Raw genomic sequence first — 8,157 nt, forward strand, 5'->3', positions numbered from 1 at the left:
CTCTAGGCTATAAAAGCTTGACTGCTGGAAAAAGGTCTTTGGTTGAGCAATGCTCTCTGGGTGTCGGCTTAGTTAGAAATCAAGAGTCCATACTGGATGTAAGGACCCTAGTTGAGCTTTGCTCTCTCGGCGCCAAACCTATTGGAATAAAAGAGCTGAAAGGCTACTAGCATTTTGGGTTAGGGTTTTGCTGAGCTACTCGTCCCATAAGTCTTTAAATGTATTTTATTTCTAAATTATGGTATATGATTCGTATTTGATATATAATGACATGATATATTGAGTTAATAAATATTATTTTATTGAAGAGACTGCAATAATTATAGGATTATTTGATTTTAACTCACTCTCGAGACTGACAGTCTCAATTTTATTTTTTTCAGGTGACAGTTAGAGTTCTTCGCCATCCTGCATTTTGACAGCCCGACTTCTTTCTTCATCAGGCTTATTGTAAATAATCTACACTTTCATATTTTAGTTATTTTATACTCTAGACCTTCCGCAGTAGAATGTTTTGATTTGTTATGATTTTTTTGTCCATAATGGACGTGAAATATTATCACAGACTAGTTAGATTTATTTATGGCATGTCAGTCATAATTAATAATATATTTTTATAAGCATTTTATTGAATTATCGGTTAATAAAGCTTACTACGGGATTCGATAGCCTTAAGCCTACCCATTCTTTAATACCGGTCACGGGCCCACAGATCGGATCGTGTGACATGTAAGGAGTATTGTATTAAAGATAATTAAAGACTTTAATAGAATTGAAAAGTGAGAGATATTGTATAATAATTTTAAAAACTAAGTAAAAATCATGAAGTATTCAATATTCACATTTAATGACTTCAAAAAATTTCTATAAAATTCATGGGCATTCAGCTACAACTCCCATAAAGTTTATACAACTAAATTGTTATACAAGTCCTTGACTTTTATGAATTTTGTATGCTGGAATAAATAAATAAAAGTCAATAATTTTTTTTTACTTCTTTTTAAGAATAAAATCAACTTAGTCTTTTTGGAAACTCATCTTTATTCTCAAATTCTTACATCATCATCATCATCATAGTTCTTTACTCTATTCTCCATCTTGAAAAAAAAATAGAAAAAGAGATTAGTTTTTCTATTGTGAAAAAGAGAAAAAGAGATTGGTTGAATTCAGAAACTAAAATTATTTACTAATAATATTTCTTTTTGAACTCATAAGTATAAAAAATTATTTTCAATTTAATTTTAGTAAAAAATAATAAACTTTGGGTGAAGAGTCTAGCGGTTTTTAACGAATTGTTTCCAGCAAACAACACTATCATAAGACTTAATAGGTTTTATTAGGCAGGCCACTTGGATAATAGTTTTATATTGATAGGAGGTGATTGTCCTTGGTTTAGGTATTTTATCAAACAAATACTGCACAAAATATAACGAGTATGACATGAATTTCTTAGAATAATTATGCCAATGGTCACTTAACTTACATTAAGTTTCATTTTGGTCACATTTTTTTTTCATTACTGTCATTTAATTTTAAGTTGTATAACAAATTGGTCACTTGTCTAAAATCCAATGATTTATTCATCAAAAAAAAATCTCTAGATCTCCTAAATGTACAATATAAAATCTGTAATGCTATAAAATGACATCCCTAATTTTTGAAGCTTTGAAGTGAAGCATTGAGTCCCAATTCTTAAAAATCGATTTCAATAGACTAACTTTATAGACAACTAGGAGAAAATGCATTCATATACTGAAAGTTCTACATACTTATTAATTTTTTTTATAATTAGCATTTAAATTTAATTAATTTGGTGGTTAAACATTCGTTTGATATTGAAGTTCTTACACCAAATAAGAACTCATCGCACATCCTCAAATATATATGTAAATACGTAAGAAACAGAAAGAAAATGATTACTTAAATATAAACAAGTGCAAAAACATTATTAATTTGATAGTTGAATATTCTTATCCTTTTTATATTTCACTTTCTTCTTTCTTGTTGATTGTTATTATTATTATTATACTTTTACTTACGAATCTCTCTCTTTTCTTTTCATTTTTCTTTTTCTTTTTTTTTTCTTGTTAATTGTTATTATTATTATTATATTTTTATTTATACACTTTCTTTCTTATTGATTGTTATTATTATTACTATATTTTTACTTACGAATCTCTCTCTCTCTTTTTTTTTCATTTTTTTTTTCTTGTTGATTGTCATTATTACTGTTGTATTTTTATTTACGAATCTCTCTCTTTTCTTCAGATGTGGATAGCAGCACTCACTGAAGGCGTAGCAAGCGCTTACTTTCATTTACACTCTCCGCTACCATTATTGCTTGCTTGGAATCTCATGTGACTGACCCTAAACTTTTAATCCCGATTGTTGTATTTGTTGTTTCATTCTTTTTCCTATTGTGACAGTTCCTTTATTTGGTGGCCATATAAGCCTAGTCTTTACATTCATTTCAGCCTTAAAAGGATTAATAGTTATAGTTCGTGCTCTCTTATATTTTCTGGGGCAATGTTTAGGCTCATTAGTAGCTCATTTTGTAATGAAAATGGTAATAGACCAAACTGCAATAAACAAGTATACATTAGCTGGTTGTATGATTAATATAAATGGGAAAGGAGTAAGCACGGGAACAACAATGATTGTAGAGTTTTCTTGCACCTTTCTTGTGCTATATGTTGCTGTAACCATTGCATTTGACCAGAAGAGGTCAAGAGCTAGGCTTGACGTTGGTTTATTTGATATTATCAGTGGTCTATGCGGTAGCATATGCTGTGTCGATCATAGTTACTGGGCAAGCTGGCTGTGACGGTGTACGGCTGAACCCTGCAAGATGCTTAGGTCCAGCAATCTTGCTTGGAGGATTTTTTTGGGACGAACATTAGGTATCTTGGTTAGGCCATCTTGTTGTTGCATTTTTTATTATGGTAATAATTTGATGCTACCGAAAGCAGGGTTTTGTGATGGCAAATGAAGATCAAGAAAGCAAGCAGTTGGTTCAAGCTTCTTGTTTAGGACCTGAAATTGAGTCTCTCTCTTATATTGAGGGAGAAGTGTAAGCAATGTCACTATCTGAAAATGATTTTACTTCAAACTTTTTTTTATGGTTTGGTTTGTGATTTGTTGCCTAAAAAATGTGTTATGTAAGATGTGTATATTCAATGGTGTTATGCACTGATATATGGTAGTTGCTGACTAATAAATTAAACTAGTAAAGTTTTATTAGTGGTTGATATTAATATATTAAATAGCCATTGAGGGTATAATTTATATTTATATCTATATCTATTTTATTTTATTATACTATTTTCAATAATATAAATTAATAAAAATAATTTTTAATAATTAAAATGTTATAGTTAATTTTGTTTAGCTCAATTGTATTTATCATTAAAAATATTTATAAAAGTTATTTTAAAAATATAAATAAAAATTCAAATCCCATTAATAAAAATTTCTAATTTCAAATGTCATATTTATAAATACATAATTATTTAATGTTAAGTATAATTTCAAAATAATATTTATTTATTATGAAATAAAAAATATTTATAAAAAATCAACTAAAACTGAATTATAAAAAAATCAAATCAGCTATCAACTGATAGAAAAACTCTAGGATAGAATTGATACAATCAATAATTTATTAGGACTAAATCAACTATCAACTGCTGAATTTTAAGTTTTTACTAAACACTTTAACATAAATATTTAGTGATGATCAGCTATCAGTTGTACTAAACCTATAAACGAGACGCACTCTTAATTACAAAGTTTGCTTAAAACAAAAAAGTTTACCGCTTCACCATTCGACTCCAAGCTAAATTGGCATGCTAAGAATATAATTCCTTTATATCACTTCAAACTCAAATCCTTTTCTTTGTTGAATAACTAACTTATGAACTTAATAGCAAAAGTTTTGCCTAAATTCATTGGTTTCAGCGCTTACAACTCATGGGCTATGATATATATATATAATCTATTTGTCTTTCTAATTACTAATATTATCATAATTATATATATAACTAAAATTTAGTTTTTTTAATTCTAATTAAATTAATCAGTAATTACTAATCTTATTCTAATTCTATATGTACTTATTTTAATTTCTTAATCCTAATAGAATTAATTAGTAATTAATCTAATTCAATCCTAGTTCTATCATAATTTTATATACATTCCTAATCCTATAAAAAATTAATAAATTACTATAGAACACTATATATATACCTTGATATATCTTTTTTAGTACTCGCAAGTGCACAAACCATTCCTATAGTAAGGGTAAGTTCATCACGAGGTCGATCTCTCGAGGAACTATGAGGCCACTTATTTTAAAGACTAATTATCAATACAAAACAATAAAAGTAAATCTAAACACTCTAAATCAATATTTTGAGAGAATGATATTCATAAAGTAAAGTAACTAAACAGTAAATAAATATGTAGTGCAATGCAAATGCAAATACTTATGATCTAAAACTATATGCTAAAAATAGTATTTAATCTAGCAATTTACTTAGTAATCTCCTTGTTTTACTTTAAGCCTAGATCTAATAAATGAGATGGTGATGTGCCTTTTCCCTAAATCACTCAAGCTAATGATGCAACTTAGGTTTCTTATACCAACATAGATTAAAGTAAAGATGATGTTTCTAATACTTTTAAATCTAAAGATTTTCATAACAATTACTATTGCTAAATTAATATGATGGTTAACTAATAATAATAATTGAAACTAATAAAGATATGAACGTAAAGAAATCATTTATTAAATAAATATATAACAAGGTTCATACAAAAGTAAAAAGACTAAACTAAACACTTATGAAAACTAGCCTAACATATTTAACTCAATGATCATGGTATTAAATAGAAAGATATAAAAAATAAAAAGTAAAAAGCTCCCTCAAGATCCAGAATTTCTTCAAGTAGGAAGAAGATTGGTCCTCAGTCTCTACTTTTTGAAAAGCTCTTTAGATCCTAAAAGAACAATGAAAACTAAAACTAAAGTATTTATGAAGAACTGTAGAGAATTATGGAGAGAATAATGGTGGCAGGTGTAGAGAGCAGGTAGGAGAAAACTCCCATCTTCCTTTCTTCTTCCTCTTCTCCTTTCCTTTTTAGGATTTTGCAGAGATTTATATAGAGGAGAGTCCCCCTCTAAATAAATCTCTCTAGAGATGAGTATACTAATATAAGTCTATCTAATAGATAAGACTTTAAGTATCTTAATCTCCACCAAATACTATCTCATAAATAACTCTTAATATAAATCCTAATAATTATACAAAATGACTAAAATATCCTTTGGACCTTATAATTAGCAGTCCATGCGTCTTAATCTTGGGCCTTGACACGAATATGTCCCATTAAGCTTCTTTTAGCTCCATATTTTTCTCTTTTTGCTAATATTCCTGAAAATAGACAATTAAGCTTAAGTGAGGCAAAAACACATATTTTCACCATTTTATATATAGAAATATATTATTAAAACTTTAAAATATCCTTAAATATCTCTACATAATTTGGACCGATCATACCTACTCAATACTTATTGTCTTTAGTTTTTGCGAAAATTCATATTGAGACTAATCTAATTGAATCCTAATTCTTTCATAATTTTATATACATTCTTAATCCTATAAGAAATTGATGAATTATATACTCAATATAAATTTTCGTAAAAATTATATAGACAAAAGTATTGAGTTATTTGAACTCCATCATAGATATATATAGTGTTATATAGTAATTCATCAATTTCTTGTAGGATTAGAAATGTATATAAAATTATGTGTATATAAAATTATGATGGGATTAGGATTGAATTAGATTAATCTCTAATTAATTCTATTAGGATTAGAAAATTAGAATAATTATATATAGAATTAGAATTAGATTAATCAACCCCATTTGCTGATGTTTTAAAATGGAATGTTGATGGCTCCTTGATTGGGAAGCCAGGGCAGTCGGGTGCTGGTGGGGTGCTTAAAGATTATTCGGGTAATATTTTGTGTTTATTGTCCATTCCTTGCGGAATCCAAGGCTGGAATGCCGCGGAAGTTATGGCAATTCGCAAGGCTTTGTAGATATCTGTTGCTCTCTTGTTTTTTATATTGAAATCGGGATTCCATGAACAGTGTCACTTGGGTTAGCAAGACTGATCTACCTAGGCCTTGGTCCCTACATGCTGAATTTTGCGCAATTGAAAACTTGAGGAAAAGGCTTAAATGCGTTTCCTTCACTCGTACGCATAGAGAAAGGAACCATTTCGCTGATGCACTAGCTAAACAAGTAGTTACTAGAACTGAGGATTTTACTGCTTGGATCTGATGCCCTTCTTTCTTCCTTTTGTTATGATTTGATGCATTTTGTGGCTTTCTCCTTACAGCGATTACTTGTGCAGGGAAGTGCTTTCTATTCTGCTGCAATATGGATTCTTTTGGGTTTGTCATTTTACCTAGTGTTGTGTTTCTTATAGGGCTGTATTTTGTACCTTACTTTATGTATATGGGAAGGTCTGATTAGCCCCTCTAGTCTGTGCAATATTGTTACAATGTTTTCAGGTTTTTGTATTTTTCTTCTTTGCTAGAAACTTGAGACTTGTTCATGTTGTATTAGTTCTAGCTTGGGATTTTCTTTCATCATAAAAAAGTCATCGTGCGAATTTCTCTATCTAAATTTATTGACTCGTTTGTACAAGAAGAAATCTTAATATAATTTAAAAGAGGCTGGTAAAAGATAAAACGAAAAAATGAAAGTCCCTTCTAATGATAAAAGAGCTTCACTAGTTGACTTTCACTTTAACGTTCAAGAAACTAAAGTTGACTTCATTTCTCCTTTAATCATATCTTGATTTAAAAAAAAAAAAAAGAAAAATAAATATGCCATTACTGGTATATTTTTTAATTATAAACAATTAATGATATTGTCTTAAATAATCTATTAATTTTATACATTCTTCTATTATTTTAAATTATAAATAAATTTATATATTATTTTTTAATTATTTATGTAAATTAAAATTATATAAATCAATCTCATAGTTATTAAATATCATGATTAAATTCTATAAATAAATATAGATATTTTTATAAATAAAAATAATATAAGTACTATATATAATTAATTAATTTAAATTCTATAAATAAATAAATAATTTAATAAATAAAAATAATATATTTAGTCGATAATAACTAAGTATTTTATATAACTAACTAATTTAATATTTAAATTTATTATTAATTTATAAAATACTAAAAATATACCTATAAAATATTTGAAAATTTATTTTTTAAAATTTATATTATTGTGACTTCAGTTTTTTCTTATTTTTTTTTATTTTTTTTTTAAATTTTATCAAAGAAAAGATACTGAAAGTATACCTAAAAGTAAAGGTGAAAACGAGCCGAGCCGAGCCAGTCTAAACACATCATTATTCAAGCTCGATTCAGTAATAATATATTAGTGATCGAGATTGGTTTAAGTTCAAAATATTTTTAACGAACTCGAATGAGTTAAACAACGAGCTAAGCCAAGTCAAGCTCGAACTGTTCAAAATATTATTATTTTTTAATATTTTATTTATTTTTATTATATAAATAAAAATAATAAAAAAATAAATTCTCTTGATTATGAAATTAATAGGAGAAAAGCCATAAAATAATAAGCTCAAAATGATGAAAAGATCTGTTTAAGGAACTAAATATGAATGTATTACTATATTGAAAATAAAAAAGAATAGTTCGTAAAAGAAGATTATTGTATGCTATTTATTCTTCTCAAGCTTTAGTTTATAAAAATTATTTACAAATGTATATGTGAATATAAGTGTATAAAAGATGTTTTTTAGTTCAATACAAAATCTCCATTATTATTATAGATAATATATAATCTATAATAAGTGTAAAAGCTCATGAACATACCGAACCGAGCTTTTGTCTTTTCAAATTTGGCACGAATATTTAACGAGCTTAAAAATAAGATCAAGCTCGGATCATTATACTTCTTGAATGAGCTTCAATGAGATAAAAATGAGCCAAATCCGAGTCAAGCTCAACAGTTTAGATTATTTTATACCCCTACATAAAAGATAGAAAAAAAAGATACAAAAGATATACCCATATATTGAAAGGATAT

General features: G+C 27.3%; 1 pseudogene; it reads left to right on the forward strand.

Moving 5' to 3' along the window:
- Window positions 1-2,210: 2,210 nt before the first annotated feature.
- Window positions 2,211-2,900, forward strand: LOC107262412 (annotated as a pseudogene).
- Window positions 2,901-8,157: the final 5,257 nt, after the last annotated feature.

This window comes from Ricinus communis, chromosome 8 (genome assembly GCF_019578655.1).
Source record: "Ricinus communis isolate WT05 ecotype wild-type chromosome 8, ASM1957865v1, whole genome shotgun sequence".
NCBI classification, from domain to species: Eukaryota; Viridiplantae; Streptophyta; class Magnoliopsida; order Malpighiales; family Euphorbiaceae; genus Ricinus; species Ricinus communis.